This window comes from Rhinolophus hipposideros (assembly GCF_964194185.1).
Source record: "Rhinolophus hipposideros genome assembly, chromosome: 8".
NCBI lineage: Eukaryota > Metazoa > Chordata > Mammalia > Chiroptera > Rhinolophidae > Rhinolophus > Rhinolophus hipposideros.
This window is the reverse complement of record NC_138054.1, coordinates 6,591,946-6,608,359: the sequence shown is the minus strand read 5'-3', so window position 1 is coordinate 6,608,359 and position 16,414 is coordinate 6,591,946. Positions and strand designations below refer to the sequence as shown.

Below are 16,414 nucleotides of genomic sequence, written 5' to 3'. Positions count from 1 at the left end.
GAGTCTTCGAGCCGATGAACATACTGAAAGTAACATTCATTTAGTCCCAACTTTGAGGAAACTCTGCTCCATGGAATGGTGTGTTTGGGAAATTAAAAGACTGTTCTGATCTTTGCAGATCTGTCCGTTTGACTTTTGTGCTAAGTTACAGTCATTTCCTCACAAGAGACATTATCCTCGATGTTAGTGGAAATACCAGTGAATCAGGCTCTCAGACTCTAAAATTATATCCCTGACCATCCCAGTGTCCTGAAAGTGTGTCGTGAAACTAGGTGAAAAGGATAGCCGAGGAATTAAATCCTGTCAAGTCCATGATGGCAGGAAGTGTGCCGCACTTCGCTGACCCTGTATCTCCAAGCCTGGAAAGGACCTGAAGCACATTTCTGCCACTTACCAGGCAGGTAAACTCTGGCTGGTGATACGGCTGCCAAGCCTCACGTAATGCTTTGTCAAGTAGGAATAGTAACACTCAATTACGACACTTATAATAATTAAGGAAAATAATGCATTAAAAACACAAAGTGCCTGGCCCATTGCAATGGCTAAATACATATTCCACATTATCATCACAACCATAATTATTAATCAGTTATTGTTCATAAGCTGCTTTACCACTAAGAGAAAGCATCCCCACCTTTGACAACAAAGCTGACTTCACCTGCTAGGAGACTGACTCGGAGGAGAACTGAGCAAATGAGTCTACCATTCTTTCCACCTGATGTCCACGAAATAAAAAATAAAAAACATTAATGAAAGAACAAATTCACTGCTGTTTCTAGTAATACAAGGCTGGATAATTAGAACCAACCTACTGATAAATCTACAAAAATTCTTAAAGGCACTGAAGAAATAACACAATAAAGAGAAAGCACAAAGCCAGAAGAAAGCCCAGCACAAGCCTGAGAAATATAATGAGAATATTTGCCTATCCAACATCTATCAACAGAAAACCCGAACATTGGTTGCGACAGCTTACCACAGCAAAGGAGGCCAAAGTAACAGCCCACAGTGGCTGCCCAAGTAGGGCGTCGGACAAACAGCCTTAAAGGATGACGCCCTCTCTCCATCATTAACAGGAAGGCTCTGTGTGCTACATACAGCCACTTCCCAAGGCAGTATGAGGTGGAGGGAGGCTGACTAATATTCCATGGTGCCTAGTATGACACGAGAGCTGAATGCAGGTTATCTCAGCCCTTTCCTCCTTAACTAAAGGAAAGAAGAGAACCAAAGCAAAACAGCAGTAGAAATGCGAAAAAGAAATGCTTGAAAGTTGAACAAATAAATAATTTTCATACAAGTGAAAACAGAAGAAACATGGTTCAAACCAAAAAGTGGTTCAGAAGAAACCCTCCAGAGGGAAAAGATAGGGCTTTGTGATGTTGTTGTTCATTTTATAAAATTCAAAAGAGGACATGGCATAGAAAATAATCAAGATAAAACCATAATTCAAGTGGTCCCGGTGATAGCCAGGGGCTTATAAAAGGCGACGTCCTTCAAGGGCACCCAACAAGAATATTTTAGGCATGTGACAAGCACAAGAGCCCAGGCTGTTGCATTTTAACTTAATGCTGGTGAAATAATTCCACCTCCCAGCCAAAGGAGGTGTCTGGGCCTGGGCAACAGGTTTGGGGTCTAGCCTAATCTCACAGTGAAAAACAACGTACGCTTGTTTTGTGACTAACTTAAACAAACTAAGGATGTACTGGAACATAACATTTTGGTAGCAGTATCAATACAACATTTAGTAAGGTAAATCAGAAACAGATATTATGTTTTCAAGTTACAAAGCATTTCCGCATTATAACATTAAAACAAATATGTTAAGGTCACTTCAACAGCATTTGAAATTTTAACCAGTCCGTAAGCCAATAGCCATTACAACATCATTGATTCAGTTAAAATTTAGGTTCGTAAGTGGATTTTGGCCTGAGGGCACAGAGCTCAAGTCTAAAGCCCTATGGGACCGACCATAACAGCAGACCTGCTCTGAACCACATCCAGTGCAAGTACAAGTAGCATCAGAAGTGACAACACAATCCACGGTAACGGTAATGGAAAATATTGTGGTGATACAGCCATATTTCAAGGCCATCGCTTCGAATTCAGGCTGCGCAAACCAGCATTTTAGTAAAAAGAGGAAGGAAGAGGAAGGAACAGGGGAAAGAGAAAGAGAAGGAGACAAGGGGGAAGCGGAGGAGCTGCAAAATTTCAATAATGGTACCCAAATGTGCTTTGTGTTGGAATGAAGCTATGCCTATGTTCATAAAACATTTCTGCAAAGCTGATATTTTTTAAATGTTTAATTTATCTGTATGACTGTATTAGAAAGGATCTCACTCAAATTATTACCAGCTTAATTAATCAGAAAAAATTTTTAAATAATAGGCTCTGAGTAACAAGTAAAGAGAACTCCTTGGCACTTGGGAGCATTAGGGGGTGGGGGGTTTGTGGGGAGACCATAAGACAGCTGGGAAGTGAAAACCCAAAGGTGCCCATAGAATACAAGAAAGTTGTTAAACAGCTTCTTTTCGAAGGATTTTGAAATTTTCTGGGGCTGGAAAGTAGGTGCCAGACAACAGAAAGGAGGTTTGGAGAGAAGAGACAGGCTCATTCAAACATTTTTCAGAATAATTCCACTGCAGATTACATGATAGAAATGCTCTCTTCCTTCTTACTTATAAAACTTATCAGAAAATTCCAAATCACTCATTAATGACTTTGTCATGACTGGATTCTTACAGAAAATAAAAGAGGTTCCTACTTCTGTGCTCTGCTGAGTGGGAAATGAAAACAGAAGGTGCACTAGTAAAACAAACATAATGTTAACCAGAAAAGACTTATGTCCAAACTGTATAGCTCAAAAATTATAGGTCAGTATAAAGTCAGGCAAAGAGGATAGGGAACTTGTGTTATCACTGATGATGGGGTACGATCTTTTCACCAAAAACCACTCATGATCATTTATTCCTCAGAACCCATTTTTAAAAGACTTGTCTGACAAACTGCATTTACTAGATAATAATACTTTTTAAATTAAAGACACATATAAGTGACACCAGGGTCATACTGACTTGATAAAATTCAAGTTGATATTTATTCTTCTCTGCAGACTTCCCTGCATGATTTCTCAAAGAGATAAGAAGTAAGCTTTAGGATTAGACAATTCCAAAGGAACGGTAAGGGAGATTGTTCAAATTACTGATTCAACTCATGTTTCTGAATTATCAGTAAAGTGCTCCTTTTATTGCCAAAGATAATTGAAAAGGCCACAGCAAGAAGTTTTGGAAATACAGATAAACATAAATATAGGTAATAATATAGAAAAACTGGTTCACTAATTGTGACAAATATACCATAGTAGTGTAAGATGTCATTGATACGGGAAACTGGGTGTGGGGTACACAGGAACTCTGTACTGTCTTTGCAATTTTTACAGAACTATCCTAGAACTATGCTATAACAAAAACTTTATTTAAAAATTGAATACAGGGTCATATACCCCTGTGACTGAGGTCAGCCCGCTCAAGAGAGACTAACGCCCAAACAGCAACATTTCAAACTCTTACTGAGAATGAAGACCATGATTTCTACCCAACTCAGGAGCAATGGGAAGGACTGTGTAACAGATGTGACCTCAAAAGTGAGGACCACCGGCTACTCGCGCCCCGTCGCTGCGCTCTGCCCGCGGCCCAGTGGAGCGGCCTGCGGCCGGGCTCAGGCGGAGGCGCTGCGGCCGCTGTCCCGACAGAGGGCGCCGCTGAGGCCGAGCGGAGGAGCCTGCAGCCCCGAGTGAGCCCGGCGTCTGCGGATCGGCAGTTGGACCACAGCACCTTCCCTTCCTCCCAGCGCGGCCTCCTTGTGCAGAACGAAGCTCAACAGAACTTTGTGGTTTTGCCTTTTACTGCGGGGAGGGAAGGAGAGGATGAGGAGAAAATAATGAAATGTCAAAGGAAAAGTGATTGTCAATACTGGTTGTCTCAACTGTAACTTGTGTGTCGGGGATATATCAACAGCCCAGAAGGCTCTTTCCTGTGGCTGTATCACTCAGAAAACTCAGAACTTGGTGACACCTGGCAGTCAGAAGGACTGGTGGTTTCCAGGCTGGTTTAAGAATGGGACCCACAATCACCAAGGGGAAGAAGACAATGACAAGGACGGAAGGAAGCCACTGAACAGGAGCTTCAGCTGTCGGATGGTGTCATCCACAGGGGTTGTGACAGTGACCGGATGGAAGGCGCCAGTTGTGTGGGAAGGCACGCACAACAGAGCCATCTTAGAAAATTACCGTGGGTTAGGCGGGTTTTGCTACAGGAAGGTACATTGTGCATCACTTGGAGGAGCTCTTAGCATCTGCCAACAGGCACTTCCTGGTTGGCCACAAAGTCCCACTTCACATCACGATGGACGACGTGTCCAGGCTGCCCTCGGCAGAGCTGGGTCCGCTGCATTCCGTCAGAGGGTTTGAGACCCAGCCTGAGGAGAGGGGGCAGGATATGAGCATGACGCGCATGAAGACCTTTGGGGAGCACATCGTGACCCACATCCAGCACGAGGTGGACTTCCTGTTCTGCACGGACGTGGGTCAGCTCTTCCAGGACACCTTTGGGGTGGAGCCGTTGGGCCAGTTGGTGGCTCAGCTACAGCCTGGTGGTACAAGGCAGAGCCTATGTGTAACAAGTCCAGCTACGAGAAGCGGAAGGCATGCAGCATACATTCCCTTGGGCCGGGGGGATTTTTATCACCACATGGGCATTTGTTTTGGGAGAAGCCCCCATTCAGGTCCTAAACATCACCCAGGAGTCTTCTAGGGAATCCTCCAGGACAAGAAAAAGGACAAGTATTTCCTTCTCAACAAACCCATAAAATCTTATCCCCAGAATATTGCTGGTGTTATCACATAGGCCAGCCTTCAGATACTAAGACTGTCAAGATATCTTGGCAGATAAAAGAATATAATTTGGTTAGAAATATCTGACTTTAAACTGTGCCAGTAGGTTTCTAAATTTGAGAGGGTTTTATTCTGGCTACTTTCTCAAAAATGTAACACTTAATTTTAATTAAAAAAAAAAACTAACAAAACACCAACCCAGCAAATACATGCTATTCCTCCTTGTAACTTTGTGCGTTGTAATATAGGAGAATGAACCCATGGTAATCAGATGTGCATTCCCAGTGATTTCGTGTCTATTCATGGTTTGGGGGAAATACTATCAGCTGAATGTGAAAAAAAGAAGGAAAAAAAACAGAAAACACTCTACATGTGCCAGATAACGTAGAAAAGGGGGCTAAGGGAAGTGTTTGGCAACAACATACAATTGTGGGCAAGTCCTCTGATTTCAGTGTTTTCTTGTCTTTGCTGAGTCTAAAGCAACACAGAGTTGCTTTGCAGCAGAACTCTTAGTGAGGACACAGTTTACCTTGGCAATCCTCAAATGATTTCAACAGCAGATTGCTTCAGGCCATTTGTAGCCCATGTCCTTTTCTTTTTGAATGTTGTTTGGCTTCTGTGCGAAAGATTGGTGGAGATTCTCATTAGCTATCATGAATGTCTGGAGTCACAGGGAATCTGAATGAGCCAGTGGGTGCTCAGGAAGTGAAAACAAAGCCTCACAGTGAGTTTGCCATGAAATAGCAGAGAGAGTAGAAAGAGAGGGAGCAGTGCCACCTGGGAGGACGTGGGGTTGGTGCTTAGATGCAGCACTGATCCAAGTGCTGAATGCCAGGGGGACAATGCGAATGGTCTCCAGCCTCCACAATCCCGCGACAACCAGAGTAGGGGCGGGGGGGTCATGAAGATGCTTCTTGTTTTGCCCACATCGCATAGAGTCTGCCAGATTCTGCAACTTGTGTCTTCAAATCCTCGCCAGAGGAGGTGGATGGTGTCAGAGAAGACAAAAGCCTGCAGTGGACTGAAGAGGTATTTCCCTGGGCCTTATGACAATCAGTTATCAGCAAGTCCACTGCCACCTGCTCCAACACTCAGGGTCCCTCAGCCTATCAGGCCCCCCTTGGAGGGCTGAAATCAAGGGGTGGATTGAAGGAAAAGCCCTCTCTTCAAGTTATCCCCATTGTTCCCTGCCTCATCTGCACTACCGGGGTGTAACAACCAGACCCATTTAATGAAATGGTTAATTGATTTTATATCAAAAGCAGGGCATGGCAATGGGAGACCCAGTCCTCATGACTGAACAGCTTAACATTCAATTCCCCTCTCGAAGAGAACTTACAAAATCCTACATATTATTTAAAGTTAAGAAACTCAGTGTAAAGGAAGGTAGGAGGCAGCATTTGCATATATGTGCAGGCGCATATATATTTTGCTTGTGTCCCAGTTTAGGTGGTTTGTTTCAGTTTTAAGGGATTTATTTGAAGGACCATTGCACTCTCTTGATGTTCAGCACAATGGCTTCTCTGAGAAAATGAGAAGTTTTCTCCACCATTACATTGTGTTTCCAACTCTTCACTTCTTGCCAAAATATATCACAACCTGGCCCAACAAACTAAACCAACAAAAACCTTGAAGAAGTGGGCTTTGTAAAAGAGAAAAGAGGTCATGTGTCAGTTAGGACTCTCGCTTCTCTAACTCAAGATTTTGGGATCCATTGTGGAGTAGGTGAAGTTAATGATTTAAGTCCTAAACCAAAGATCTATCCTGAAAAAAATATAGAAAAGGGCTGATGTTTACTTTTGAGGGAATCTTGATTTTTTTAAATTCATTTAAATGTAAATCCCAAGTGGAGAAACTAAAGCTCTATTATTCCTAACCATTAAAAAATATAACTGATTTACAATTGAATAAATTATTTTCTCAGTATAGAAAAAAAAAGTAAGGCCCACCATCATAGTCTGTGAACACAGCAGGTGCTTCACACATTTCTCCTTAACGACTTCATTAATTTAGAACTGCCCGTATGCATGCACTGAGTCAAGAACCAAATCTTGGAGAAGGAAGTATTAGCTGTTCCCTCCAATTCACTGCACAGACTATTCTAATCACTCCTGAAAATGGTCTTCCCATCTACACCGCTTTCACGGGGAAAAAATGGTATTGCCTTCAACCAGAGAAAAGAGAAGACGTCAGATAAGAACCCCCTGACTTCTAGCCTTCCATTCCCATTCATAAATGCGTTTGCCTCTGCATCATGCTTCAATTCTTCATGCCTGGCTTACTGTAGGGGGAAAACAGGGCACCAGCCTCCGGTTTGGCTCTCGGCATTACTGTCCCCTCTCCCAGTGAACCGAATGCCCCAATCCCATCACCTTCTGTCTCCTCAAAGTTACTGAGAAGTCATCCACATCTCCTATACCTTTCATCTCTTCTGGCTTCTCCTCACTGAACATATTCAATTCTTCCCTTTAAAGACTCCCACTAATCCCATTTCCAACTACGACTGCCCTCTCTCGTCTTCACCGTTGAGCTGGTCACTCTTTCTTGGTCTTCTTCACAGTCTCCCTTTCCTGGCTTTCCTGTCGCTAAATAACTCATATTCCACAGGCCTCATTTTCAGCTTTGTACACTTCTAACTCTGTCTACTCTCCCCTAGAAGAAAGCAGCTAAACTCATAGCTGCAACTGCCATGTACACTGATGGAAATCTCCACCCCAGACGACCGACTGTGCCAGGCCCAGGTACACATACGCACCTGCCTACTGGACATGTCCATTTGCAAATCCTCCACCTAACCATACTCTCCTGACCGCTACCCCAAAACACACTTCTCCTGGGACCCACAACCCCGGGAATGGTACCAAGAAAGCAACCCAAGAATCATTTTCAGCTGCCTTTCCATTTCCCTCACTTCCCACAAGCAGCCACCGAACCCAATAAATTCCACCTCCCAACACTCTCAAGTCCACCCGGCATCCCCGCCGTTTCTTTGTCCTGGCCTGCATTGGTTCTCTCTCAGATGATTATAAACAATCTTCTAACTCGTCTCACCATTTCCACTCTTGCCTATCCTGCTCCATTACACATACTACGCTGCAAAATTCTTTTCTAAAATGCCAGTCTGACTGCTTAAATACTATTAAAGACTTCTCACTCTTTTTAAACTAAAGCTCAAATCCATAAGTTTGCCTAGAGGCCCTTCACGAAGCGGTTGATACCTCTCTCCCTGGCTTCATTTCCTCACTCCCTCCCCACCCCAACCACTCCTCAGTACACACTGCAGGACGCCTGACATTCTTGTGTAGCTTCATGCCTTCAGTTCTGCTCCTCCCCCTCCCTGAAACACAGCGCCCCTTCTCAGCCTGGATGACCTCACATTCCCTTTAAGGTGCTTTGGTAAGCCTTCTAGTATTACCCCCAGGGACAACCCTTTCCTTCTTCTGTGCCTTGGTCACATCTCTTCATTGTGCTGATTTTGCTGTACAGAGTTTCTAGTTTATCTGTCTCTCTCACTAGGCTGTAAACGAAAGGAACAGCATTTAGTTGGGAAGTTATTTGACAACAACCCAGTTTAAGATGAGGTTTCTAAAAACACATGGTATCTGAATACAAAGGCAATCTATATCCAATTCTGCTCAACCAAAACCTGTCACTAAGCAGATTACCTCTGAGCCCCAGGGACCAGCCGTCACCTGGAGAGTGACAGAGAAACCCTGTAACTCTGACAAATACAGCCTCATATATTTGGCAGACCCAATGTTTATTAATTCTTGGTTCACCGACAGAGAAATAAGTAAGAATCACTTCCTAAAATAAGCACATTCACATATCTTACCATAGACATTCCCAAGCTTTCATTTCCCCCGATTAAAGCAAGCAAATTCAATTACGTTATTTAAATCCAACTAAAGCATTTCAGCAAATATTAAGTATTCAAATCACTTTGAAGGAAGGATTGAGATGTCTTAGTGAGATGAACCAACAGACATATTAAAGGGATAGCACACTCATCCAAGTGGATTTCAGCTGCTAATTTCCACAGTTTTTAATTTCTTTAAACAACTGGGCCCTAAGTGAGATCTTCTGCTGTTCATCATTTGAGAAGACTTGTGTTTGGAAGGACCCACTTAAATACAACTCTGTCCTAGGGTCTCTGTGGGAAGTCCGCTCCTATTTTAGCTAAATAATATTGAATCCGTTTTGTCATTCCCTGGATTTTCTGTAACACATCACATGCCAATTAATCAAGTTAGAGATTAGCACAGAAGAGGGAATACATTAAAGCTCTTCATTGAAAAAGCAGACTTTGTTTTCTCCCCACTGCTTGTCTTATTTCCTCTCCTTGACATGAGACCTTGTGCCAATGAAATAAGGGAAGCGATTTGAAACAGTCTATGGAAAGGAGCTACGGAAATACATTGGTGGGTAAAAGGCAGCTTTTGCAGGCAGCTGAACCAAATATTGGCTGTCAAGGATGCGATATAAAATAAGAAGCTCAAATTTCACATGGACAAGTTCTGATGGTTTCAGTCTGCCAGTTTTCCCAGGGGACCCCCTACACTAGACCTTCACTGCCAAACTCACACAGGTCCCCGTTGGACAACATGGTCTTTCCAAATCTCCCCTCATTGAAGCCTCTCTGAGAGATACCTCAAGTTGAATATACCATATATTCAGTTCCTTGCTTAGTGACAAAAAACCATATTCTCAGGAAGCCAGGGTCAGAAATGTCCCCAGGACAGCAAGCTGGCACCCACGTGACCCCCCACGGCTGTTTTCCTGGCGGGTCCAGCTTGCACTCAGCAGCAATGTTGGGGGAGTATCATCAGTGACTTCTGCCTCCTCTGACCCCGCAATGATACTGCCACTGGCTTCTGCGTATTTTAGAAATCTGGTCAGTTGTTTTGCCTGATTTTATTAACTCTGACATGTCGTGACAAGTATTTTTTCAGCACTTTTCTTCTCTTGGGGTAATCCTGGGGGTACCAATGGGAGAAGGAAGTGGATTAATATTCTGTCAACCTCTAGCAATACAGAGAAAACATCAGAAACTTCCATCTATCAAAGCTAGTAAGTTACATGAAGCTGTACACAGAATACATGAGAGATTCAGAGTTTGGATGTGTTGAGGGACAAAGCAACAATTGCAACTATAAAAAACACCGTGTCATGGTGTGAACTGGTTCTCAGTACAACCATCATTTAAAGGAGGAGAAAACTTAATCCATTCTACTGTCGACTTTAAAATTGTGATCTATTGTCATCCTCTTCCTAGGCCATGATGACAGATAAAATAGAAAGAGACTGCATTTTTTTCTTCAGATGGCTAAACAGCTCATTCACGGTGCCAATTGGTGAAATACAACAGGACAGAGACCTATCTAAATTCTATCACCTACTCTAAAGGAAGATGACAGAAGACGTATTACTAATCAACAGAAAAGACAGCAGTGGCTTTAAAAAAAAATAAAAGGTAGATCAGACCTAAAAAGTAAGACCCACGAGATATCTGATTCATGGTGATATACAGGTAAATCTATACGTAATTGGAATAGAGCAGACATCTATTTTCAAGGTAAATGTAATGGTATAGGTAGGGGATCTAACATTTACTGAGCATCTCCCACCCACAAGGGATCACTTGGGTTATTTAACCATAACTCAGGAGTTATTGTTTAATTAAGGAAACTGAGGCTCAGAGTGGTTAAATAACTTATCTAAGTTTTCCTGAGAGTGATGCAGAGCCAGGATTTGACTCCCCTCTCACCAGCTCAAAAGCTGGTGTTATTTCCAGAATAACAAGCACTGCTAACTGAAAACATTTTCCATGTATGATGCCAAGGCCCACAGATAGGCTCCAAGAGCTGATAACCCAAAGTTCAAGTCTTTTGTTCAATCCTGAAGGGCAAAAAATGCATAATTCCTTACTTTAAACCTTTTTTGTACAAATAAAGGCTATTTATTAGTAACTAAGTGGGTTACTGGGAATTTCTCAAATGTACCTACAGACAAATTAAGGAGTTATTAGGAGTGATTGTCAGTATTCCACTGTAAAGTCTGGCTGCCTAAGAATGGGCTGCTGGTCAATTTATGTGCCCACCTGCGTGAAACACGGGATGCCCAGGTATCTGGTTAAACAGTATTTCTGGATGTGTCTGTGAGAGTGTTCCTGGCGAGATTAGCACTGGATCGGCAGACGAGGGCAGCAGATGGCCCTCCAGTGTGCATGGGCCTCGTCCGAATAGAGTAAAAGGCTGTGTAAGAAGAATTTTTTCCCGCTACCTTGCATTTATTACTTTATGATTTATTTTGTACTTCACATTCACTTTGTATTTTATCTTTTATTTCCCTCAAGCTGGGATACCAGTCTTCCGCTCGCACTTGGGTTCCTAGGAGAACTCACACCACTGGCTTTCCTGCTTCTTAGGTCTTGAAACTATACCATTGGCTCTCCGTGGTCTGGACTTCTCAGCTTCCATAAGCACATGAGCTGCTTCCTTATAATAAATCTCTTTATATGAATCATATATATGTGTACACACACAGACACACACACACACACCCTATCTGTTCCGTTTCTAGAGAATCCTGACTAACACAAACAGACAACACCAAAAAGCTCCTGTAGCCCTGAAACACATTTGAAAAGTTGGAATCTCCACGATTCACAAAGAGAAAACTATCACTAGATCTTTAATGGTACTCTAGGTTGGTTGTAGATTTCAAACGCAGGTAGAGCCTTTTAACAATCAATATTAGTTTTATCATCATTAATGAATTTTTATGGGTTATTTGATAAACAGTATAGTATATATTGATGCATAATAGAATCAACATTAACAACTAGATTTTAAAATTGTATTTAAGACACTATAGTTCAAATAAGAATCATTTATACCACTACTGCCAAAGCAGATGTTGACATATTCTCCACGAGCCTACCACCAAATTCCCTGAGACATTACATATCACTGGTGTCACCAAGTTGTTTGCACTAAACAGGAGAAACAGATGGGACAATTTACCTGGGGAGTCTCACATTGTCTACGAGTCCATGTCCTAAAAATATTGAGAAATATCACCCTGGAAAAGGTGACCCAAATTCCCTCTGAAACAGTCTCTCACCCACAATTTTTATGGTGAAGAAGTTATTCTTCCCATTTGTCCAAGGTAAACCCTTTTCTGTTTTGATTTAAGGCTGGGTCATAAATCTTAAACAATATGTACAAAAAATTATCTAAAACAGGCCTCCAAGAGTCATTTTCCAATGGATGTGTGTTAAAATCTGCTGCCCACAAGAGCCACGCTCCCCAGCTCTGTACCCGAGTCCCATCTCCAGGTAGCTCTGTGCCTTATGAGATTTCTAAACACAGAAAAACTATTTCTATTTCTTGGATCTGGAATGCTCACTACTCAGGAAGGTTCCCTGGCCCAGGACAGATGCTCTCAGACTCAGGCAGAAACTATTCCCTTGGCTTCCCCGAAACACACTCACCTCACCCTCTGTTCCTACACAGCCTCTGACCTTGGACTCGACTTTGATCCCAATCCTCTGGCCATCCCAGTAGCTGATACCTCGTCATTCCTAGTGAGGCCACCTTCTCTGCCTCCTTCTCGCTCACTCAACCCTAACTTCACTGCGTTTTATGTAACCCAGCACCAAACATACAGTCTGGATCCCAACATGATCCAAGAGAAGTATTATAAAGCAGCAGCAGAAGTGGAAAGAAAGATCATTGCTAAGAGAATAAAAAACAATCGCTTTTCCAATTTACTACAGACTTGGGCTTGGAATTACAGACATGGAGACTGAACTAACTCCTTGACAACGACTTCTAATTTCTTAATCTAATAAAAGAGCATCTAATAATCCTTAACTACATACAAAATCCTATGTGTGTGTGGAGGGGGGTGTCCAAATCTCTCAGCGGATTCTCAAATGGTAAAAAAGGTTAGAAATCATTACTATGATGAAATGCTATCAACATTGTATAAAGTCTCTATATAGCTGAAAAATATCATTGTATTTAGATGATGTATCTAGTTTAAGAAAACTCTGTTTTATCTTTCCAATTCATTCATATTAACTGGTTTACAGTTTCTCAGAGAACTACCACAGGATGAGTCAGGAGTATGACATGAGACGGTAAATTCCAAGACAAAGACTCAGAAAGAAGATACGGAAACTCCCGTGAAAGGACACACACTATTAGTCAAATAGCCGGAGTGTCATCTTTTACGTGGAAAAGCAGACTCAGGCATCTGCACACACAACTCAATAGGATGTGCATGTCACAGATTGCTGGCTGGTTCTGAGGCTGGCTCATTACCACTCCACCTGCACCTACCACGCTGAAAATGTGAATTCTGCCACACCATCCACACAAGTAGCTTTCAGTAATATGCACCAGGCAATCAAATGAGGTCTCCAGCAAAGTGTGAAGTCACCCGGGAAAGAGCATACTTATCACTGTGAAAATATTTTTGCTACTTTCACACATCACTTCAGCTAGTATAAGAAGTATTGTTACTGTAATTATGTGGATTCAGTAAAACCTAATGAGGCCCTCTTGGCCCCTGACAGCAAATGTTGGATATAAATGGTAATAATTTTCCTGAGATCTTGGAGGAATGAGATACAGAGAAAACTGCCTGTTTTTCTCTGGGTCCTATCTTGGTTCAGGAGCACAAGGTTTTGACTCTTCAAAACATCCTCTATCCTTTATGTAATCTACATGGTAAGAGCCAATAAGTAGAGAGCATTCCCACCACCTAAATTATATTCAGAAATTTTAAATTAGAATCACAAACAAATGGTTTTGCCTCCCTAAATGTGACTTTCCCTAGCAACCCATTTGTTGGGTTACTAACCTATCTCCCTCAAGACTTACAGATATTCAGGAAAGGGAACAAGCTGACTGTGCCAGTTATCAATGCACTGCCTCTGGGCCACAAATCAATCCTTCATTGACTGCTCTGCGAAAACTGAATTGGGCCCTTTAAATATTTTTCCTTTGCCAGCTGGCACAATGTTAAGCTCTGTCAGTAGAGGTCACTGGAGAGACACCACAAAGGGATTCCTGCTCTATGCACAGGCCATGCAAGCAGCAGCACACAGCTCCCCAGGGGCTCCCACAGCACCCAGATGCTTCCCCCAAGGACCCCCGTAGGCAGTTTCACAGGAGAGTGCTTCCTGGAAAACACCACCCCCAAAATGGCTTTCCCTGGCACCTCAGGGAGTAGATTTCCAGGAAATGCCAGTGTGGATGTCCAGCAATTCCATCACCACTAATACCTCTGTCACCTCTGTGTCATTGAGGGAGCCACAGCGAGAGGAAGGGGAAGGGGCCCTTCCTTGGGGGCTCACTATCTGTTCTAGGGGTAGCAGCAGCCCCTCATATCTGCTTGCTCCATACTGTCTAGAGATCTCTTCACCTCTTACAAGCCAATCCCTCATTACCCCAATTCTCTCTGCCGTACTTAATAATTCTTTATGTTAAGCTTTCCCTGCGGGAGTTACTGTGTGCTTTCTGTCTTACTTGACTGACACGTCTGCTTCCCTGGAAGGCTGGAGCGTGCGACACAGCTAAGAACGCCCGACCAGCAAAGCGGACAGGTGGATGGCCATGCAGTCAACAAGGCAGGAGCCGGCAGACGAGAACGAGGGAGACATCCAAGAGCCACACGTCCCAGTGGCAGGACCCTGGGTTAGAGACAGGATGCACAAAGAAGGCAGAGTGGCACCTGTAAGGGACTGACTAACTGGATGGAGACACCAGACACACACAAACTAACAATTCAAGGCAGTGAGTGCTGCAAGTTCAATGAGGGCCATGGCAGATAAATAAACAGGTCGGTGATGGGGTCTCAGGTTACGAGACTGTTAGTTTCTAACCTGTCATAAGGAAGAATTATCTGCAAGTGCTGTACCACAGAAAACACACACCAGCCTCTCTTTATGTGGTTCTCCTAGCCCCCCTTTCATCCTCCAATAACGAGGTACTACTCAAATCCAATATATTGTGGACTCCTGGCTGTGACCAGTTGCTTTTCACTTCACTGTCAAGAGATATGCTTAAGTAAACATTTGGATAGAGGAAAAGAATTCTAAAAACTAAAACCACTTCAATTTAAGTGTGTCTTCCACGGGGGGAGTCCTTCCTAAAAGAGTTTAAAGAAGAGATCAGGGAAACATGGTTGACTATAATCTATCAAGGCCAAATAAAAACGGCTTCAGTAAAGCCCCTCCGCATGAGGCTATTAAGGAAACCCAATAACCACATGGTGGAGAATAAAACCCTGTCATTCACTGAAAGATAGAGAAGTGATTCGGGACAGAAGGCAAGAATAAAGAGACTACCGTTGGCAAAACCGCAAGAATAACAGTGGGGAAGCTTGGAAAAGGAAGCCTAAGAACAGGAGGGTTCTAATGAACCATCTGGAAAGTGGGGGAGAATATCAAAAGGAACAAAAGTGAAATTTTCTAATCATAAATGAAAGTGGTTTTATAATAAGGATGAATCACAAAGGATTTCAAAGGACTTGTTCAAAATGAAGGATATCCACTCAACCAGGATTAAGCCATTATAGGCAAGGAGCACAACCTATGGAAGGAAACCCTTAAACCACACTCCTGTAGGAAAAAAGGGTGAACGGACTATTTTTTTAAAAGGGGGAAGGGTGGGATGGAATATGAACTTGACACAGACATCTTGATGAAGTATTCTGGTAATGTGCTGTGGTCAAAACTGTATCAAAAGCTTACTTCTCTGTACACCTTCACTCTTTGCTTCTATAAATACATTCCCCTTCCTTTCTGAGCAAAAAAAAAAAAGGAAGGCTCATCATCAAGAATCTTAAATTCAGGAAGAAATATTGCCTGCATAGGTGTGTATGTAAAAGAAAGATCCTGGATAAATCTGACCCAGAGAAAGTCATCAAAGAGAAATGAACATACTATACTCTAAGGAAACAAAGACTGTAGCCAAGAGTAAAGAATGCACTACAGAATGGCCGCCTCCTGTCCACCCTGCCGTGCACTCGTGGGATCTTGCAGAGGGCACAGCTAGTAAAACAGGACAAGGCGTCGCCAGGGACAAAAGAAAAATACAACTTCTTTGCGCACTGGTCCAGGTATGTACTTTTTAACCAATATTTTTAAATCAGATTAAATAGATACATGATGGGCTCCCTCTGGTGGGTCTGTCATACACACAAAACCTGCTATTCTTTGCAAAATAAATACCTCGATAAATGTTTTGTAAAACATTTGTTTTGAAGCTATAGAACAGTGTTCTCAAACTTTTTAGTCACAAAAATCCTTCCGTACTCCAAAACAACATAACATTTTTCATCTTTGGCAAATAATGATGATGCCTGATACCATTCACCCCTTCACCTCACAGGTAATCACAGTCTTGATTTTGGTGTTTATCATTCCCATGTTTTTTCACACCAACCTACATACTTACCTAATAAAAAAACACATGTGATTGTGATCTGTGTATGTGTATTTGTGTGTGTGGA

At 42.6% G+C, this 16,414-nt stretch overlaps 1 protein-coding gene and 1 pseudogene across 16 annotated transcripts in view; one reads left to right on the top strand and one right to left on the bottom strand.

Moving 5' to 3' along the window:
* FARS2 (phenylalanyl-tRNA synthetase 2, mitochondrial) overlaps nucleotides 1–16,414 on the bottom strand; it is a 507,792-nt gene that overhangs the window by 370,644 nt on the left and 120,734 nt on the right. The gene's annotated exons all lie outside the window — the stretch shown is intronic.
* On the top strand, nucleotides 15–4,975 carry LOC308500898 (N-acetyllactosaminide alpha-1,3-galactosyltransferase-like; annotated as a pseudogene). The gene is made up of 3 exons: nucleotides 15–29; nucleotides 3,601–3,789; nucleotides 3,828–4,975. The product of its transcript is annotated as an N-acetyllactosaminide alpha-1,3-galactosyltransferase-like (transcript).